The 22,927-nt window shown below is 38.1% G+C and overlaps 1 long non-coding RNA gene across 1 annotated transcript in view; it reads left to right on the forward strand.

Moving 5' to 3' along the window:
• The window catches only part of LOC116447762, a 138,765-nt gene extending 131,218 nt beyond the window's left edge, over window positions 1-7,547 (forward strand). The window contains exons 6-7 of the long non-coding RNA XR_004241688.1: window positions 93-185; window positions 2,583-7,547. This is a non-coding gene — a long non-coding RNA (uncharacterized LOC116447762). The remainder of the gene's footprint in view (window positions 1-92; window positions 186-2,582) is intronic.
• The last annotated feature ends 15,380 nt before the right edge of the window (window positions 7,548-22,927 follow it).

Below are 22,927 nucleotides of genomic sequence, written 5' to 3' on the forward strand. Positions count from 1 at the left end.
CAGTGAGCTGTGGAGGGTATTCCGCGTGTTGCCTCCGGGTCTTTGAATTCGACCTGGAGAAATAATTCTGAACTGTTGTTTATTTGCTACAGGCACCTTTTGCTTCCCCTAAACATGCAATGGGATTTGACATCAGTGCTGTTTCTCCCTGCTGGTATGGTGATTAAACTCCCAGATTTGAGCAGGTATTTGAGCATGCCAAACAAATCCTTCACCTTTTCTAGTCTTCCCCAACCAAAGGCCACTTTCCTGCCCACTTCCCCACGACACCTTTCCTATGCTGAGGAAGGAAGGACCCTGGAGAGAAGATATGGGAACCTGGGGTAATATGCATTTGCAGTGACCTCTCACTTTGGTGCAAAATTACCAGTCTATGCTGTTTTTTCTAAAATTTCCTCCACATGTTAGATCCTGTCAAAGAGGTAAGGGGGACTGTGAATTCCTGCTTTCTCCTGTATTTATTCTGGCAGGATGAGCTCTGCAAAAGTAAGTATTCTGTCAGCAGTGTGCATACTGACAGTATCATTGTAGGTGGAGACTGTGCTGTCTGAACAGAACAGTGCTTAAAATTGTGCTAAAAAATCACAATAGATAAATTATCCTGAATGTTTATTGTCTAATTATATATTCCAAGCAGTTATTTAAAAAACATTTTGCACTTGGCACAAGCATTAGTTCAAAGTGAGTAGGAACTGAGAGCAAACAAGAAAAGACTTCAGGGTCCTGGAGTAACTTGCATGCCTATCATCTAAGTGACTGTCACATCACACATCTGCTTTGTGATATGTCACTGCCTTTCTATAACATGCCACATCCTAAGCAGTGTGCTGAGTGACAGTATGTCACTCACCTCACTGTCATACATGGAGTATGTCTTGTACTGAAACTTTCTCAGGCAATGGATAAAAAATTGAAATTTGCTCCATGTTTGCACAGTGAGTGGTGAAAGAAAACAGGGAGAAAACTGTATTAAAGGAAAAATGAGAACAGACTCCCACTTATTGGTTGCTTTCTGTTACCAGTTAATTCTAGTCCAGTAAGCATACATTTCATACCTGTTTGGTACAATGTTCCGCCCATTGTCCTTTGGAAAGAAGCTGCCTGCATTGGAGGCACACAGGAGGTGGGCATTTTATAAATGTAAGTCAGAGTTCTGACAGATTTAGGTGCAGTGATAGAATGCTCACACTTTACACCTTGCTTCTCAGATGGAAGTAACCACCTGAAGAGCAAGAGCACCAGAAAGGACATGTGATGTAGCTGATAGGCCAGTGGCAGTCCAGCTTAAACTGCTTATGAAGATAGCCCTCCCAAACTGGGAAGAAGCATCCCATTTAATAGTACTGGGTGGAGATGAGTGGAGGAAACACTAAATCACAACAGGTAAATACCTGAGGCAAATGTAGCCCTTCTGCTGAATGGGCCAGGGGATCTGCTGAAGGACAGGGGAAAGGCCAAGGTACTCAGCATCTTTTTGGCCTCAGTCTTTCCTGATAAGGCCAGCCTTCAGGAATGCTGAGCCCACTGCTGCTTAACCCTCTTACTGAAGTGGACAATGGGTGAGAGTGCACCCTGTGGAGCTTTGCAGTTGATACAAGACTGGGAGGAGTCTTGGATACACCAGGTACTGTCATTCAGAGGGACTCTTGAGAGGAGCTCACGGAAGTCTCATCAAGTTCAACAAAGCAGAGGAGAGTGCTGCACCTGGATAGGAGTAATCCTGTGTGGTAGTAATTGCTGGGGGACAGCCAGCTGGAAAGAAGCTGTGCAGTGGAAGACTTTGGTGTCCTGGTGGACGAGAACATTGCCACCAGGTCCAAGGACATGATGTTCCCCCTCAAATCAGCAGTGGTGAAACACATCTGGTTGCTGTGTCCAATTCTGGGCTCCACAGGGCAAGAGATAGGACAAGAAGAAATGGGCACAACTGAAATATGGGACATTCCAGTTAGATGTAGGGAAAAACATTTTACAGCAGACATGATGGAACATAGGAACACATTTTCAACAGAGGTTGTGAAGTTTCTTTCCTTAGAGATAGATATTCAAAACTCGTTGGGACCTGACTCTGAGCATCTTGCTGCGGCTAGCCCTGCTCTGACCATGGGGTTGGACTAGACAATCTCCTCCAGAGGTGCCTTCCTGCTGCAGCCAGTCTGAAAGTCTGAGATTCTAAAGCTCACACATCAGACTCCCCAGTCTCTAGACCTTTCTTGTGCTTTCGAATTTGCTTGCTGAGTTGCTTTACTTTTGTTTGATTGTCAAGAGAATGCAATGTGCAAAATCCAGTAATGGGCAAGTGTTTGCTAAAGAGTCATACAACCTTGGGCTAACAAGGGTAACAAAAGTAGGCAGTGGTGCAAGCCACAAGCTGGAAGTTTTACAAGGTGTCAGCTCGAAAGAAAGTCTTTATAGGTATTTCTTGAACATTTTCTTGCAAATCTGCGAGATAAGTTTCCTTTCTTCTTATGCCTTTAGACAGATGCACCAACTGCTTTGAAACCAACCATACTGGAATGAATAGTTCCTTCAAGCCATTACAGACTTGATACTTTTTTTTTTTTTGCCATTTCTTCTCTTAGAGACCTCTTTAAGAGATTTAACTTTGAAGCCTTTGTCCCCTTGAATGTGATCATCTTTTCAGCAGCAATTTGTAACTCCCAGCATTCCCTTTCTACTGCAAATATGAATGTAAGTCTCTACATTATTCATTCTTTCTAAAGTGAGGAGGGAGAGTTGTAAACTGCTGAATTACAACCTGCAGTTGCCAAGAGGCAGGAACAACTTAAGAGCAATTTAATTGTAGATGTTTTCCTCCTTTCCCCTTTAACTCTTTCCTCAGGGAAGGATAAACACCACAGGCAGTTGAATAGTAAAGGAGCTGTTCTGGAGACAGAGACAAGCAGGGATACAGAAGGTCAGAATGCACTCTGCAGCTAGGAGAGCAAAAGACAGCCAGAGTATCAGATCATCTTTAGAACGGCAGGTATTTGAAATTAGTTCATTGAGTTACTCTGTTCAAGTTTGCTAACATGGTGGACTTAACAAAAAAATTTAAATTTCAGTTTAACATTAAGAAGAAGTTAAAACTGTTGCATAAATGTTAGTGGGTGAGATTCCATCAATGCCCTACACTAGCCCAGCCAGCTCAAGACAGAATTTTGTGAAGGAAGCAGATCTGAGGTAAAGGTAAAATGAAGCTAACAGGGCGTCATTATATAATCAAAGGGTATAGTCTCAGGCCAGTTGATGATGCCATAGTTACACTCTTACTGACATTTATGCTTGTGTGAGAATGTCATCATGAAAAGTAAGTGCTATTCTAGAATAGCTTAAAGAGAGTGCTGAATTGGTTCTCCTTCTCTTAGGTGGTTTTTTATCCATTCCATTATTTGTATATGACCATGGGAACTTCTCCTTGTGCGTCCCTCGCCATCGTTTCCACAGTAATGTGGATGTAACCTGCCTCCTATCAGTGAATCTCTAGAAGATGTCCTCTCAAAAAACTGTCATCTGGAGAACCTTAGCCAGGTTACACCCACAGTTAACACTGCAATCCTGAGCTACATGTGCTGCAAACTGTAGTGCCTGACAGCAGGGTGAGCTCTTCCTGTTGACTGAAGATATTCTACTTTTTATTTAGATTAAGGAGTGTTTGAAAGGGACTTAGAGAAGCACTTATTTTAATGTCTTCCATAAGCTTCATGTTAAAAGCAGTACAACACTGCAACTTTTTTACCTGGGTACCCACCACTAGAGAGGGACAAGCCGTGAAGCCAAGCGCTTTTGTCAAAGGCATGGATAATATTAATGCTATTACCATGGTTGAAATAGAAGTGGGCATATCTTTCTGTTGTTGGCTTTGTGAGAATGCCTTATTTTCTACTAACAGCATGAGCACTATGTACTGCCAGCTAAGGATGACCCTTTTTTGTGCACGCTTACATGCCGTATCTGTGAAGTGCAGAGGCATTTTTGCATGACATTGCATACTGTATTTTTGCAATTCCTGAATATAGCTAAAAGGAGGAAGTTTGCAGAGAAGATGTAATGTAGGCAGCTGCAAAAAGATTTTTCTTAGGTTCTCTGCCTGAAGTGGAAGGTCTACAAACCTGCCAACACAGTAGTTCATTATATGAGGTGTCTGCCATTTTTAGATAATCTGGTTATACCTCTGGTCATCAGAGTCTGGTAACAAAAACCAAAATGTGTACAAAAGTATTTAAAAAAAAATCTTTTTGTTGTTTTCTCTTCCTTTTTGTCTAATTAATTGGCTTCTCATATACTATTCTCTGAACTAAAGAAGGTAGGAAGACAAAAAAAAATTGGCTTTTTTTTTTTTTTTTTAAATCCCTCTCATTTTGATGACAAGTCAAATATGGGGTCATTTGTTTTGTCTGAATTACAAGGCAGTGCTAGCCTTGAGCTTGTTTCCTCTAGAGAAGAGAGATTATGTTACAACCCTAAATGGTGTTAGCCTGGACAAATAAATAAACAAACCTGGCTGGCCCCTTGAAGGTAGGTGGGGACGAATATATACCAGTAGCAGATAAGGGAAACTTTTCTGTGAGTGGCTGAAATTTACTTGTGGAGCTATACACTGCTGTTTTCACTTTAGCTGTCTTCTCCTTTCCTCCTGAAAGGTCACCAAAATAATTCAAAGGGAGGGCTTTTGTGTAATGTATTCATCTTAAACCTCCAGAAACTAAATATAGGGAGCTATTCACATACATATACTTCAAGATAAGTATATGTATAAACGTAAAGGACACAGACTCCAAAAATAAATTTAAAATATTTATTTTGATTTATTTCTTATAACAACCAGAACCTGATCTTAAAATGAAGAAACATTTCAGGAAATAGTTCTCCTCCCTTAACTTCTGTTTTTCTTGGTAAAACATTGTTATTTGTGGCGTTTATATAATTATATTCCAGTGTAATTCGAGTATGTAATGACATTTCTTAAATGAAAGCATTTAAATAACTCAGGAAATTGTTTTACTGTTCTGTTTCCTGACTTAAAACCCATTTTGTCATGTTCATTTTATTGTTCAATCTGTCTGAGCTCATCTAGGTATATTCTACCCTATACAGAGTAAAATGAAATATTTACTAACTGGTCATCTCATATATATATATGTGAAAATATGCCTGTTATATTAGAACCATTCATATATATCCATATATCTTAATATAATTATTATTTTCACCCCTTACTCATTTTAGTTTACATAAAAACCAGAAATCTCACTCACATAACACCAGAATGTGACTAGACTGTAATAAAAAAAAAAAGAGTAATCTCAAATGAAGGAATATCAAATAATAAATTTATTGATTATAGAACAAAAATGAAAAAAAAAGAAATCACTTAAATTTTTCTTGTAGTACCAATCAATCTTAAGAAATATAGACATTTTCTTTGTATTTGGGAATATAGTAAAACCATTTTCTTGCGTGTGCAGCCCAAAAGGATGCTTTGTTTTGTTCAATGAAATAGAATAGTTTGGTACAGAGGTGGCATTTTTCAGTAAAAAAGGGAAAATTTACCAGACTTGCAAGAAAACTGAGTCTTCTTTTACCCTAAAGACCCTTCTGTGAGACAAGTGATAGGTTAACCTGTCTCATTTTTATCCAGAGCTTTTTTAATTTAGTGGATAAGATTAAAGAGCAGCTGAATACCACAGGTGTAGCTTGGGTTTTTAATCTGCTTGACTCAAGTTAATCTAGTTCCTGAATGGGGCTAGTAATAATATAGTTTCCGAAGTAAAATAGGAAACTTAAGTAGTGCAATGCTTTTATTCAGCTTTGAATAAATCAGAGGAGCATAAAATATACTGAAATAGATTAAATTTGATTCCTGCAGGAATCAAAGTTTAAGAAGTGTAGTAGAGATGGAGGGAAACTCAACAGTGGAGATCAAATGCTGCCAAGGGCAGACAGACTCTGCTGGGGTGTGATGATGCCCAGAGAAACCCCCTGGGGCTGCTGCAGGGCCCTGGGCACTTGGCCTGAATAAACAGCTTAGTGACAGCCATGCTCCTGGTTTTCATATAAAGAATAGACACCAGTGAGATTATGGTACTTATTTCCGTGTTATCCTGCACTGGAAAATATGTCTCCATGCTCCAGGACAAAAATGGAAGGAGAGGCAGAAAAATACCCTGAAATAATTGTGGTATCTAAGTAGTGTCTAATTCGGCACTACAGCATGAATTCTTGGGTGTCTTTTCTAAAAAGCACTTTAAATTTTATGTATTCCAAGCCAAATTCTTTAGCCCTTAGGTGAGCAGAACTCCTACTGTTCATGCTGAGAGGTCTGCTCAGTTAAAGAGCACAAAAGCTTCATTCTGTGTTACACTGATAGCTTTGATATTTCTGCAAGTTTTCAGATTTTTTTGTGCGCCCTGTCTGTGTCACCCAGCTCCTGGCATGGCACTGGAAAGGCAGCAGAGTGAGCTCTGCCCCACGAGAGTGCCTGCAAGGGGCACAGGCCCCAGATGCATCCCCCTGTGGATTGGGATCAGCTGCCAGCAACACCCTGGTGGGGACTGGAGTGAGAGCAGGAAAGCGATGGGAGAGAAAAAGGCATTGTATTGGTATCAACAATTGCAGGATGTAGTTCAGAGGAGCAGTGGGTTTTGTAAAAGCCTTTCCTTGCTGGAAAGGAACACTGGAGTGTTTAGTTTGGTCTGGGAAGCAACAGGGCTACAAGCATTGCCTGGAAAGAGCTCTGGGCATCCCTGAACTCGTGGGAAGGAGAGCCAATGCAGGCCCTGCACAGCGAATGTGGAAGAAAGGTGGATGCATCAGCCCTGATAACAAAGGTTCCACCTGAAGAACTTCTACCTGTCCTCAGAGCTAAGGGTGTGAAATGCTGATTCTGTGAGTTCTTCCAAGTTTTTCCTACATCTTAAACTTCAGAAAGAAACGTGAACTTAATCTGTTTTTCTTGATTGGCACAAGCTGTATTTCCCACATGTTGGCTCTAAATTCGACAAAATAAATCCACTGGGTATGACTGTAACTGTGATGGCTCAACTTCATTTTATATACTAACATTATCCTATTCAGGGTAAACTGAGCAACTTGAATTTTTAGTATTTGGCTCAGCAGTCAATATATACTTGCATGTTTTAGTCAATCCTCATTCATATATATCTAAATATACAGACTTTTTTTCAGTCTTCAAGTTAAGAAACTAACATGTTCTTTTAGCCATGTTATTTACAGAACTTCTTGAGAAAATTTCATGATCCGAGCAACTGCTACAGCTTGTTGTAGCAGTGAAGGGCTAAGGCACTAACAGAAACTCGAGTGCTTCTCTAATTTATTGAAAAAGATAACTGTAAGTATTTGAGAATCAATGTAAGTATACGTCTTTAAATACAAATACATGCATAAGTATCTCATGGGAGCCCTGGGTACTTGCTTTGTGGTGAACAGTAATTACTTATATTTAAAAAGATAATGTATGTATTAAGCACTTAGTGTGCTGTGGTTAAACCAGCCTGCTTATTTGATGTTTAGATAATTTTCATCAAATAAAGAAAACTTGTTGGTCTTCTGCTTAGCAGTGTATGAGTGCAAGATGTGGAATAGTTTTTAGTTTTCCATAACTTGATCCTCTTCTTAATATTTTAGAAATATAAATTCTACCACTACTATATACTTGGCAGGTATTTGTTACAACAATCTTTGGAACAAATTTCCATATAGATGTATTCTCTCAGACTGCAAGGAAGGAGGGAAGGAGCTAAGGTGAAGAGATTTCAGATTAGATTTCATATAGAAGAAACTGCATCCCCCCCCCAGTGGAAAGATGTTACCTGTTCATGGCTAACCCGCCCCTCCTTAACTGGCACAGAAGACGTTTGTAGATGTTGCTTTTTTTTGTGATCTCTGTTCCTGTGAGGAATTCAAGCTTAAAAAGTGTAAACAATATTGAAAAGTCTTTCATTTTTTAAGTCAGATACCATTTGTCTAAGAAATACCATATATGATGATCTGCAGGGCTCCTCTCAGATAGAGCAGCTGGGTCCAAGAGGGCTCAGATGGCTCCCCTGTGGGATCAGTTATGATGTATTGTGTTTGTGTTAATGGTTCCTAACTTAAATACTGGCAAAAAAGGCCATAGAAGTCCCACTTAAGTATCTCAGTAGGTGCTTCTTAGAGGAAAAAAATCTGTTCAAGAAACAATAGACACTACTAGAGTTATTCATGCTTGAAAAATATTGCAGCCTGATTGTTAGAAAGCCCTAAGGGTAAAAATGGTGACTTCATCCTAGCATCTCTGGAGAGGGAATACGGGACATTTTTTGTTGTCTCCTCATTGGAAGTTAATTTGTGCAGGGTTCAAAACGCTCTGGTTAGTGGGGAAGTCAATGAGAACCTCATCAATTTCTGCTAAGTGCTCTCTGCTTGTCTTGCATGGGGTGGGTGGTTAGACAATACCTGACTGTCTGACAGTAGCAGATGTGATGCAAGCTTCAGCGTGCAAGGAAGCAGAGTTCAAATTCCTTTTGTGTCTATAAATACAGAGTTTCTGTGAAAGTTGTTGTGAATAGAGCTTAGGCCTCATGCATGAGGACCCTTGAGGCAAAAGATGTGATAGAAAAGGGGAGGCATATAAAACACACACCTGGGAACAATTGTTTTCACTCATCTATTCTAAGAATGGTTTCAAGTCTTTAGTAAATGTCATCCATCAGCAAAAGCCACGCTGTTTGGAACAAACAGGTGAGACCTGTAGCTGTCAGTACCCTAACACTGCTCTGCTAATGACAAGTTCCACCTGGCTGCGGTTACTTAACTACTTTACAAAACTTTTCAACTTACTCAACATACCTGTCATAGCTCACCCAGCTATGCAGGATTTGTCATTACAAACTTTCAAGCTCTATTCAAAGTCCCTCAGTGCTTTAGAGGATTGCCCTTCTAAGGTAAGGAATCTCTACAAAAGTTATTGTTCTGACCAAAGGGGCTTATGGACAGTTAGATACTACCTACACTGTATCTTTCCTTTTTGCTTTGAATATCTTGGGCAGAAAATGTAAAATGAAATTAATGCAGTAAGGACTTCTCAAGTGAGACCAGGTGCAGTGGTTAGAGCAGAATCAGGGATTGATGCTCAGCCTAAACTGGATTCACCTGAATCTGCTTCTCATCTGCTTTACATCCCATTCCACCACCCATTTTTCTCTCTTACCCTCCATGCAGTTAGTATATGACTAAACTGTTTAGTGTTTTCTTGCCAGCTCTAAGTGGTGATTGTGGCAGGTATGTGCTAATGTCTTTGTAAAAAGTTTTTCAATGTTTACTTTGATCAGAGAACTATAACACTTCAAGAAGCTATGGTAAGTCTTTATTTCTGCTTTCTGTTGATCCACCTGTAACTGTCTTGCATGTGTTCTGTGGATGTCTCTAGCAAAGTAAAAAAATTCTGGCTGGATTCTCTTTCTGGTTTTTGTATTTTATGTCATATAGCCAAGTTAAATACTTATTAACAGCATCCTACAATAAGAAAAATTTTAAACACATGGTGAATTTTTTGGTACTACTCTGTGCTAGGCAGAAAAGCTGTATTTGAAATTGTGCATCTGCATCTCTTCTGAAAGATCCTTCTGGTCATTTTGGATAGTGAACTATCTACACATGTGAGCAAGTTCTATTTCTTAGTGTGGAATCTATAAGATGACTAAATGTCAGCTATTTTCCATGGGGATCATGAACAAATAACAGCTTAGTTCTCTGGGGCACAAGTTTTGGTCATTAGCCTCCTTGCACCAAATTCCTGATTCCTAATTCAATGTTACCTGTTGTGCTATTAAAATAAAATCCCCTTAATATTCTTCTTTTCTGTATTTCTTATCTAGAGATGAGCATAATTTTTAATATGGATGCCCCAAATGACTTTGTTCATGTGTATGAATAAAGCAGAAATTTTCAATTCCAATAGATGAATATATGTTTTGGAGGCAGAATTTTAATATTTAGAAAGATTTGCACTTTTGTTTTTTTAAATTCAAAGACATAATGGTTACTGAGGAGATGCCTTTTGTGGGGAAAAAAAAAATTTCTATATATATATATATATATATACACACACACATCTATATCTACCAGTACTGGGTCAAAGAAAGAATTTATGGAAAGGCCTTGGTAACTAATGTTTCTCTAATGACAAGTTACCCGTGCTTTTGCTGGAAGATACTGGAAGGGAAAAACATCAAGATTTTGAACTACAGAAATAGCCATGAATGTAGGTGTACCTTTATCTGAGAAACAGAAAATGTAATTTTAGCATTATAACCACTTTTTCTGTATACTTTTTGAACTCCTAAATTGGGCTGGCCTATAGTCAGTACTTGAAATATGAGACCCTTGAAGCATGGGCAATGTCTTACATTTGATTGCTTGATCTTTGTGTGTAGTGACTGGATTTTACTTTATTTGGGGTAGTTCCAGACCTTAAATTAAAAGGTACTAAATTAGTAGCTCTGGATATTGTTGTCACACATATTTGACTTAAAAGGCTTCTTTTATTTTAGAGTGGGACTATCACAGAACCAGTATTTGGAATATTGATTCTTTAGCTACCTCTGTAACTTACCTGATTTCTCTGCCATTTTCAAATTGTTGTGATGTGGGGATTGTTCATCGTTAAATGATAAAAAAATCCCCAAACCTGTAATCACTGTCACTTTCTAAAAGAACAAGATTATTTACTTTCCATTGACGTGCCTTCATTTTGTGAGACTCTATTCTGCACAGATGAATCCCATTTTCAGAACAGTGATCTTCCTGCAAGAAAATCTAATACAAGAGAGCAACATCAAACTGACAGGAAGATTGAATGGGTAATATATGCTCTCTTCTTTTTAATGTGGGGTATCTTTATGATACTGTGGCCTGTGGTCTACAACTTTGACCCACGTCTTTCTTTTTAGTTAACCTCCATCAACTATTTAATATAGCTCCACATGTTTGTCATATGAATCTGTAATTAATGCCATTCTAGTCCCCATGTTAATATGTTCACTGGAAATGATAGGGAAGGAAGGGCACTTAGATCTACAGAGAATTAATTAGCATGTAATTTTCAGCATATCATCTAGTGTTAATTAGCAGTTAAACCATCTTCTAGTGCATGACCTGCTGATTTAAATACAGCATTCTGTTACAGTGGCCCTGGGGGATAATGTCTTGAAAGAGTATTCTCTTGAAAATGGAACTCCCTGTTTGTCTCTCTGTTTCTCTGTGCCTTAACATCAGATCTTTGTCAGCCCTTTCTGCCACACAAAATCCCCTTTACTTAAGTGATCGACAAGCAGCAATTTTGATATTAATCAGAAAAGATAATAATAGATTTAAGCATGCCAAATGGATGTGGTGCCTGATGGAGGTGTGATAACTCCTTTGTTAAAGGAGGCTCGAATCCTCCCTGAAGGATCTCTAACTGCACTAACTTCAGCTTTGCTGTCTTTTCTTTACATACATAAAATTCTACCATGTGGAACTGTAATACTGGCTAGCTGAGCCATTCAGGAAATCATCTGAAGTCTCTCTTTAGATAGTTGTAGTGTATAAGCTTATATTCCTTGTGAAAAAAACAAGTGCTATATTATATTTTAACTACCTTGTGTAATCTGCTTATGTTTTGCTATTCCTCTTTTCTTAAGTTGTGAGTGATTCTTTAAATTTTTTATTTATCAGTGTAAAAATATCTAAAGCTCCATTTTATTGAGCACTTCCATCACCCTGAATACCTCTATTATACTGCTTTTGAGGTCTTATTTTTCTATGTAATCCAATTCCCTTGACCTCAGAAGAGTATTTATTCCTGGTATCTTAGCTTTATAATATAAAGGCTTTACCCTGGTGTGTCATCAAAGCTGCTGCTGTGAAGTGGTGAGTTTTAGTACTATGAAATTGAACTCTTTCAATGGTGATAGAGAAAAACTGACCCTAGTTCTTCAACTAGTTGATGATGGATTAGGAGACAAAACTAAGTGAGGAGTTTCTTGTGCTTGTTCTTGTGCTACTCGTGGTTTTTTTGGTGTGTGTGTGTGTTTGTTTTTGTGTTGTTGGTTTGGTTTTTTTTTTTTGCCTGTTAGGTTGGGGCTTTTTTGATTCTTTTTTCTTAATATTTCCAAGGTCAAGTATTGCAGTCCAGGATGCTATTATCCTGAAAAGAAAATAGTCTCTTGAACAGAAGAGATGACTTATCCAGAAAATGTCCAACTTTTGGGTTTCTGAAATAAAAATCTCTTAATGACAAAAAAAGCAATCCCCTCAGTTGTCACCAGAATGAAGCGGATTCTCGTGATAGAAGTTATCAGATGTGCAATACATGACAGACACCCAGGATATGTTTTAAGACACAGATGTCTCAGATGGTTGTAATGAAATTTTTGCCTAAATTGAAGATGGATTGTAAATCTGTTCATTGCCATTTTGAAGTGCTTTTGAGGGCCAGTTGGAAAAGGCTGTAGTTTTTGGTTAAATTGGTAAATAACTTAGTGAACTCTTTAGATCAAAAATTTCTTCCTCTTTGCAAATTATTGCATTGTCCAAGTGCTGATCTCAATTTCTTCAATGTATTCATTATTCAGTTCTCCTAAAAGACTCTGTCACTACGGTTTGATTAAGAATTTAGTGCTGATAGCTAAACATTGCTTTTATTTGCTCTCCATGGGAAGGATTGAAGCTGCATTTGATAGAATTAATTTCTGAAAAAAGATATATCCCACCTGTACTATTCAAACAGACCAGTCTAAGCTATCAGTGGTAAATTTAAGTACTGATATTTCCTGGAACTGTGACATGTTCAAGCACTTTTCCCTCCAGCCATCCTAAAGCAGCACTGGCTGATGCTAGTATTCCACTGACTACTGGAACTAAGCTCAGAGTACAGAAACCATTTCCGAAGCACTCTGTGGCTTGGTCCTTAAACTGTTCCATGTGGTGTGTTTCTGGCATGGCTGCTGGACTCCCTTTGGCTGATATTGGTTGGGCCAGGAGGAGGCATTAAAAGGGGATTATCCCTGTTGTACTTTACTGTGGGGCTGGGGGAGCTGTTTAAGGTGAATTGGTGGGAGAGTAGTGTTGTGGTTCTTTGGTCATTTATTTTTCCTCTGGCGGAATTTGGGCTATCACTGTGTTCAAGCATGGCAAAGAAACTGAATTGTTTCCTATTCACTGTGATTATTAAACTTATCAAAGTTTGACCATTTCAGATTCTGCATTCCTAATTTTTTTTTAGGATTACGTGAAAAGAAAGTCTTGGTCCTACCAATTAAAAAAAATTAAATATACAACCTTTAAAATAATTTTGTGTGCATTTAAAATACTTTTAAATTTTTGTTTGCTCGAGTGGGGGGCAATGTCTGAGACTGAGAGACACCATTCTTACTCTGGTAAGTCTCTTTTTAAAAAACAAAAGTAGGGAGTACCTATTTGAATATCAGTACATGAAAATATTAAATGACCAAGCCCAGATATGTTTTATATACAGTGAAGTAACACCAGTGTTAGAAATGTTCAGGTGTGTTCAAATAACCTGTGCTACTTCTTCCTCAGCACAGAATTAGCTCTCATTGCCAGACCCTAATGGATTTGTTGAAATCTTTTCTGATTATCACATCCCTCTAAAAAAGTTGGGCCAAAGCTTACTGAAATTGTTCCTTCATTGTGGTTCACACTTTTTTCCTCTGCAAAAATTTCTCATAACTACTTCTCTCCTACAAAATAGCCAGTCGCTCTTTCCCTGGTATTCAGAGCCCATTACAAGCCCTCTGATTGCAAAATCTTGAGTTCCCACTGTCACCACTTTTTCAATTCCCAGTTTCTAGGTCACATTAAAATACTATGGTAGTAGCTTTTATTCATCTTTCCCTGTTTAAATGTCTCATTTTATGGGCTCCTGGCACAGTATTCACACTGAAAAGTGTTGCTGCTTGTATGAGTAAGTGGCACAAACAGACTTTGCAGAAGCCTGTAAGCCATAATTTGCTGAATGATGAAAAGGGAACATAGGGTAAAGTTGGTCCAATATGCTCTGTTTCTCACCAAAGGCTGAAGTGTTGAGAGCAAGAAGAGAATGTTGCAAAGAAATCTTCTTTGTTGACTGCCTAATGATCCATAAATGTTTTGTTTGCTAAAATTGAAGATTGTGGTTTTTAACACTTTGGCGTTCATTGTGTCAGCAGGGGCTGTGATGAATCCTCTCAGCCTAAATAGGAATGAATTAAGTTATTTGAATAGACTGCTGTCGTAATTCTACTTCTTGTGCAATGCTTCTGATTAGTTCCTAACTAGATACCTATAACCCAACCAGAGCTTTTAGAAAGAATTGGAATTTGAGCATTGCATGCAGGTGTACCAAGAATCAAAAATTTGCATCAAATCGTCACTTAACAGTCCTGTGAAGATGCAGCTCAGAAACTTGGACCATCTTCTAGTCTAATAAAAATACCAATATAAAATTAATTACTTATTGGACATTATTGCTATATTTATGGTACTATAAAAGTAATTTATGATACTATACAAAGATGAGGCAAATTCTAGAGAATATATGAAAATTAAAAGTACTTTTTAATTGTTGTGTAATAGAACCTATAATTATTTGCCTAAGTGGACAATAAAATCCAATCTTTTAAAGAGCATGTTTATATATTTTTTTTCTCCAGTAGGAAAAAACACTCCCTGTGTCAGAAGGGGCTGTTTCAAATGTTTAGGTAGTGTGGAAGGGTGCAAGAATGGAGCTGTGTCTCTTGAAACTCACTTCAAGAGCAAACAAGGGTAGCTGGGGCAAGCTGTACCCAAGAGGTTGCACGGTAGGAGTGTGGGACAAGCCCTTCCAGGGACTTGTGATTGGGGTGGTCTTTGAGTCAAACACAACTGTTGAAACCCAGGCAAGTCCTGCCACAATGAGCTTGCTTACAAAGCCAGGGCTGGTACTGTTGTTCTGGAGTGCATGTTTGAACCTGGCTTCCCAAAATGGTTGATGTGTTCCCACTCTCTTCCGTAGCAGAGAACATTATCTCAGCAGCTGATTGACAAATGTAAAACTCCTAATCTTGATTTGAAGTCTGCACCTTTTAGATTTGTTTGTGATATTTCTGGTTTAAATTGGGATTGGTGTGAGAAGCTGCATCTACAATGAAGAACACACTTCTATTTCTGGTCTGTTTCACACAGACAGCCTGAAAGGCTTCCGCTCGGATGGAAACAGGTCACATTTCATCCCAAAGCAGTTGAAATGACAGCTACAAACTCTGTAAAAAGTTTATAACAAGTCTGCTGACAGATACTCAAATAAGGAATACTGGAGACCAGCAGTAAAATGTTCATAATAGCCCTCATTTTAAAAATCTCAATCAGGTACAGATTCTACCAGGCTTCCTTACTGGTGCTAGGAAACCCTTGAATTAATAAGTAGCCCAAGTGCAATTCAAAGCAAGATATCAAATTAAGGGAGGAGGGACAGCAATGTCTTTCTTGGCCTGTCATAAAATTCTTACCTCTTCCTATGTCATTAATATATTCCAGGAATGGCATATATTCCACTGTATGACACAGTCCTGTTTTTTGCTTAACTGCTCTTAATACCTGCAGATTATTCTTTGAATCTCAATTTACTGTGAGCAGATTTTGGATGTCCAGTGTCTGGGGCTGGTACTGGACCCAAAAATAGAAGTTAGGTTGGAGCAAGTAAGATGATTGCCCACACTGCAGGCAATGTCAGTATTAAGGAACCAGTGAAAAAGTGACATCATTTGCTTTCTGGAAAATCCCTGACTGGGAACAGAAACTGCCAACATTCTTATGATGCCCTCCAAAAACCAAAACACCAGCCTAAAAGTGTTTGAAATGATCTCCACATAGTTCAGAAAACTTCTGAATTCAAAGCCTTTAAAGAGGAGTGATGTATTCAGCTGTTTTAGTGGGAACAGATGCATTAGTTGCAATTTAGGTTCTGAGGAAGAAAATTATCTACTTTCTGTTCTCTCTTAAGGTGCCTTGGATTCTTAATCACTGTATGTTGGGACCAGTGCCGTGTTCAATTAGTGCATTCAGTGCCTGTTATTAATCTGTTTTTCTCAGAGTAGTAACACTATCACTCCACTTTGGTACATGTGTGCTTGGAGTTAATGCACACTGAAGGCAATCAAAACTATGTGTAAGTTTGTAGGGGCAACATTCGGCATTTACAGTTTAAATGCTGCCACGACAATGACTGAAGGTAGTAAAGTGAGAAAAGTTCTTTTTCCAGAAAACCTTAGATCAGGTTAGTGGCACTTAAATAATACCATGACGAATTTGTTCTTTTTAGCTAGTCCCAGTCTGTCAGGAGGCTGAAAATCTGATCGGTTTAATCCTTGATGGTCTAAAATGAGATGGGCCAGCTGTGGTTCATGGATCACCAACAGTCCCTGGTGGTTCATCTGTTAAAAAGGCATTAGGGAAGAATCCATTAGTCTTCAGGTAACTAGGCTTTCCTAGTAGTTTTAAGGTCTTACAGAACCTTCAGAAATCATTCTTTTTCCTCTTGCCAATGGAAATAAAGATATCAAGCACTTGCCTGTCCTGTGCTGCAATGTCTTTCTTTTCTGCTACCTTTTTGCAGGAAATTTGACATTTTACCCTTCTGAAATGGAAAGAAGGGAAGTGAGGCTGCAAAGGCCAACCTTGAATCTCAAAATGACCAGGGAAGTTTGAAGTTGCTTCTAAGAGACAGGAAGATATGGGATTAGCAAGTCTCAGTAGTCAGGAAAAAGTAAATATTACAATTTCATAGACATAACCAAGCACAGTAGAATTCATTGTCTCTTTTCTTCTTAGAACTCTCCTACTTAGATGCTGCAGTAGGATGGTCACAGGAGGGAACATGCTGGCTTGTGGGTGAGAGTTTGAGAGCACTGCTGGCCAGGAAAGGAGATCTGCTCTAAGAAGTGGCCTGAATATGAAGTAGTCTAAGATCTTCTTTTAAATACCATAATCTCCCCAGGGCATTAATGTTGAATAGCAAAGAGGTCACTAAGTTATTACAGTCTCCAGTTGTGTTGTTTAAGCATGTAACTTGATTCTCCTTACTCAACATTGAAATTCAAGTCCTGAACTTCGGTCTTAACTTTGCTGATTGGGACTCAGATATTTCTCCCATGACTTCTAATACTGCTTTATTTAGTCTTGAGGGGTCTTAAATAAAAGAATGGTTAATTTCATACAGATATTTTTCTAAGCTCTTGCAGTTCTAATAAATGAGTATTGCAAACCCTCTATGTTAAAATTTAGATAATAGGAAAGAAAAAGGCAGGCAGGAGGCAGTAAGAAAAAAAACACAACAGAGGATAACAAAAAAGGACATAATGGTCTATAAGCTCTTTGTGACAAGAAAGGATTCCTTGTGCAGAACAGCACACCAGTGGGCCTAATTAATGCCTGTTACTTACCACTTAAGGCTTGTACTGAAACTGCTGGTAAGAAGCAAAGAGAAAATAAGAGGAAGAAAGAAATTCTGGAAGGGAAATGCAGAAAACACAGCACAAATACCTCCCTTGAAATTCCTGATTTAGACTTCAGGAAATTCTTGGAAGCAGGGACTCCTGCAGCTGCATGATGACAGTGACTGTAAATTGGGGGTACAACAATGTTGGCATGGGGAAGGGCAGAATATCTTTACCTTTTCTTGTGAGATTTGTCCTATGGTGGTCTCATCATGGATTTATTATAAGGTGATTTAAGCTGTGGGAGCTGGTAATAGGATTCAAGAGAACATGCCAGTGTCTGAATGTTGCTGAGGCCAAGAAGGAAAATAGAATCAAACCTGTTTCTCTGGCTTGTGAAAGTCCTGAATCAAAATAGAATAGAAAGTACCTGAAATAGAGCAGCTGTTCACTGTTCAGCTAAGCATGGTTTTAATTCAAAACTATCCCATTTTTTGGGGAAATTTTTTTCTAAATGTGTTCTAAATGATTGTTCAGATCTTAGCAATATTCATAATAACACAAATAACTTTTTTAGGCATTTTTTATAGACAGATTTATTTTTACATGGTTGTTTATATGCCATCTGAATTGTTGCTTTGATGCTATCTAGTATCACATTATCAAGTGTGAGAGAATAGTCTGATCTGTCTGAAAAATAGTGGAGTTGATGTGGAAACTGTCTTCATCAAGGGCATTTATCTACTGAGTGTCATGTCATATACACACAGGGAGGGGAGAACAAAATTCAGAAATGAATTATTGAAATAATATCTAAACTCATCTTTTAAAATGATGAGTGATCACTGTTCAAACTTCCAGCTTTGTGCTGGTGGAGGTATCCACTAGTGGCATCCAGAGTGAATTCTGATGCTTCAGTGCTTGCACATCACTGCAGTTCCTCTGCATAGACACTTTGGAGAAGGAGCTGCTGCTCTGGGAACTGCAGTAGTGATGAGTAGCATGGCACTGCCGCCTTGGGGTCTGCTCACATGTCACATGCTGGACTGGAACATGCCTTGTTAACCTTCGGCCTAAGGGTAGTCCATGACTTACACAAGTTAAGATATCTATGATCTATTATTAGTCTCATTCACGTGAAAGATCTATAATTTTGCTCTGATTCAAATGCAATGTGTACTGATGGTATTAGAGATTTTTTTCTTTGTTTTGACAGGACATAGGGATACAGGTATGTGAGAATTGATTATATTCCATGCTATGCATTTGGAGATAGAGCCAGTAATATTCTAGTTAGCAGTTTTACATAATATCATTGACTTCAGCAGATTTATCCTTTTCCTGCACTATAAATGAAACAGACTCAGTCCATTAACATTTAAATTGGAGGTACAGATTCCTGATGTAAACTGTTTGCAATGACATTAATAGTGGGCACAGCCCATTAGTGTGAGCTCATATTAGCAACATCTTAATAATCATGGCAGAGCTTTTTTTAAAGTTATGGGAATTTCACTGTAGCATATAATTAAATGTGTATAGAATTTTTATTGGTTATAATTAAGATGCATGATCTTTGTTTATTACAGCATTAGAAAGTACTATAATATCTCTGAAAAGCACTGCTTGTCATGTGGCACTGCTTAATTATGGAAAAACACTAAAACACTTCAGGTTGGTCTGAATAAAGCAATTAGCACAAAATTATAATTGGATGCTATTAAAGTATATAAAAATATTTACAAGCCTTCTAATGACTATGGGAATTGGGCCTTAAATGTTTTTCTTCTTAAGATGCAATTTTATATTTTTCCTGTTGCTATACAGGAAAAAAAAAAAAGTATTAGCTACTTATTGGGCAATGTTACCAGGATCTTATGTATTTAATCTTATTGTATTTAAAACAATTTTCAAATCCTTTAGAATCTGAAATTATGTGTGTTGGTCTTATCCACAAAAACATTCTCATCTGTATTCTTCTAACCAATATTAAGCAGTGTAGAAATGGAATCCTTCTTTTCTTACCAGATCTGAAGTTCATGTTCCTGTACCTAGACTATAATAAGACTTTTCTCCTGTGCCGTTGTCTTCACTTGGGAAACACTGATTTTGACTTAAATTTAGTTTCTGGCACAATAATTATACTCATGTTAATATTTCCCCCTTGCTTTTTATATTGGCAAATAATAGGATGTCTGTGTCATCCCTTCTCGTTACGATGGTTTGGGTTCTGTGTGGATCCCTGAGGTATTAATCATTTTAGGGTGGCTGAAACCAGCAACATCAGCAAGTAAAATATGCAAATCAAGAGGGTGGAGGGAATAAGGCTGTAAATATTTTTAATTAAAATTATTCTGTCATCTTCTGGGTTTTGGGTCTTTGGAGTGCGCTTAAGTGAAGCTTCTCTTCACAGCTGTATACAAAATGAACTCAAGTACTAAAAAATAAGAAATAAACTGTTATTGGCAGTACAGGGATAGCTGTGTCTCTCTCAGCTGATACTTCTTGGAAACAGTTTCTTACTGCTTGTGCAGTAATCTCTCCAGTTCCTTCCTGAAGCTGCTATTCCTGGGAAGTGGGGAGATGTGATGATAACAGAGTTCTGTAAGCAAATAGTAGAGGGGAAATGTCACCAGTTGGAATAAAAATGTAAGTTTTTGGCCTCAAAATTATTTCCTCTCCTGTACGGTATGCATTGAAATATTTCAGTCCATTTTACTTTTTCCTAAAAGAAACTTTGAGACATTTCTACCTTATATCTGCCTCAGTAAGGAAAGTGGAATGATATTGTTTCAGCTGGGAGATGTCCCATTTGTTAGGATAAGAGATTAAGTGTGTTTTCAGTGGTTTTGTTTTGTTACTCTAACCAACTTTGACTATTTGTGTAAGCGATGAGAATTCTGTGGCGAACTGTGAGATGTAGTATTTCCCTCAGCCAGGGATGTGTCCCCTAAAACCATATTAAAATATGTTGTGCCTTTCTTCAATGTTCCATGTCAGTGCCTTGCTTATCTCTATATGTGTACTTTTTTTCTACTAATTTTCTGCTCTTCTCCTCTCAAAAGTGCGGAGCCTGTGTTCCCACCACAAACAAGTGCCAGCCATCTCCATATGCTACACAAACAATTTAATCTGAAGGCAGCTTAGTGGTTCTGGTGAGTTGTTGCAGATGTGTTTGTTTATATTATTTAAATAATATAAATCCAAAGAATGAGGTTAAACCAAAATTCTTTCTGTGCCTGCACATTGTGTAGGAACGTACAGGTTAAGTAGATGTCATCACCTAAATTGTCTAGTGCATATGTATTGTCCTTTGTTGTAGTTTATTAACAGCAAGTAACACATGGGTGGTCCCAATGATTACACTTCAGCTTGCACTGTTAGGATGCTGTCAACTAAATATTTCCTTTTCCTGGTTAGAAAATCTGACTTAACTGATGGTATAAATGCTTTCAAACGAGGTACTCTGCTCACTAGGACTTTAGTGAGAAACTGCTCTACACACCCATTTTTGCACTTTGGTATAGAAATTTTAACTTTTTTCTAGACACTGACTTGATTTTTTTTCTTTCATTATGACAGAAGTTTGGACTACTTCTTTTTTATTAAATAGAGTAAAAAATTAAAAAAAATACAGCTATTGTTACAGGGGATAATAAAAAAGAGATTCTTTGCACGTCAAGCAAAGAATGCTATAATGAAATTTTGCTTTGTAGCTCCAGCAGTAATAGCCCAGGGAATATGCTGTAATCTCTAGGTACTCCTCTCCCTTATTCATAGATGAGTTGTTTAAATTAATGTATAATAAGCCCTTATCAGGTTTTAGGATGAAGTACAAAACAGCTGAGACAAATGTTCAGCCATCTAACTGCCTAAATTAATTTTTTGATTCTTACATCCAGTGGCAAATCTGTCAAGACACAAAAACTTGTCCCCTTCTGTCTGTCTCAGATGTTCAGGTTTTAGTCCCCAATACAATAATTAGCAGTATCACAATGAGAGCAGAATTCGGTGACCACTGTTATTTCATGGTTTCAGCAGCTCTGTCTCACTGGGAGTGCTTTGAATTTTTCACTCAACTTAGCAACATACTCTTTGATACACTTTTCATTATTAAGCTAATAGGGAGGCTCATGGAGGACTTTAAAATGGATTCAAGTGTGAAATCAGTAGGTAATATACATAATGAGGCCATTGCTACAGCTGTGCTGCTTGGTAGAGTTAAGCTACAAAGAACCTTGAAATTGGCTTTGGCTTGAGTTAGACCTGCACCTGTGAACAGCAGAGATATTGGGAATATCAGGCAAAAAAATCTGAGACTTCTTAATTGACTAAAGTTATCTATGGATAAGTGATCTTGCACAGCTGATTTGGGGGAAGGGGAAATAACAAATAACCCTCCTCTTCTCTTTTTTTTTCATGAGCAAAATGGCAACAAAACTTCCTGTGTGTATGTCCCCCATCTATCTCCTCTGAGGTTCTGACTATAAACATGGTTTCTTCTCTCCCTTACCTGTTTGTGGATTTCAGGTTTCCTTTCCTATCTAAATTATCACAAGGCTTCTCATGGTAATAAAATGGTATGGTATGGATCTGCCTGAGCATACTGAGTGGATCTCATCTTGCAAATACCTGAGTGTTTTCAGATCTTGCTGTGGTTGTCAAACACTAGCTGCGATAACAAGGTAATTAAAAATTAATTTTTCAAGCTCTCTAAATCTGTCCATGCCTTCCCATAATTGGGAAACCATAAAACAATGCCCAGCCTTGTTGTGAAAAGATGGATGTTCTTGTGGCTAAGACTGGTGGGGGGAGAGCAGAGGGAGGAAATAAAGGCTTGGTTCTTATCTCTGTCACATACTTTTCATCCCTTACAGCATGTCACTTAGTCTCTGTGTATCTCTGTAGGGATCTCGTAACTACTTGTACCTGTAGGGATAATAGCCCTTCTTCTCTCCTCTTATCCATCCCATTGTTTTGGTTTGTGAACTCTTACTAGTAAAAGACTGGTTTTTTACAGTGTGTATGTAATGAGGTGATATCTATATTGTTTCCTTCAAGCTGTGCTATAAATATTTTTGAGACTCATCTGTCAAAATATTTAAAAAACAAAAAAAAATCATGGTTTTAGGAAAACAATGCTCTCATGCTTCTGTTTTTGTTGTTGTTTTGAAGTGGTTTTTTTTTTGTTGGTTTAGGGTTTTTTTTTGGTAGTTTTTTGGTGGTGTTTTCTTATTTTTTATTTTTTTTGTAGACCACAAAGAAAGCACAGCCAACATTCCTGAAATAGTCTTTGGTTTTCCTCTTTGCATGAATTGCTGTACTGTATCTTGTAATTGTGATCTATCATGAAACTGAGACAAACTGGGAGTCCACAGGGGCTGATGTGTAGTCTTCAACATTCTCATGTGGGGAAGCAGAGGGGCAAACGCTGATCTCTTCACTCTCGTGACCAGTGACAGGACTCATGG

Source organism: Corvus moneduloides, chromosome 9, assembly GCF_009650955.1.
Source record: "Corvus moneduloides isolate bCorMon1 chromosome 9, bCorMon1.pri, whole genome shotgun sequence".
Classification (NCBI taxonomy): domain Eukaryota; kingdom Metazoa; phylum Chordata; class Aves; order Passeriformes; family Corvidae; genus Corvus; species Corvus moneduloides.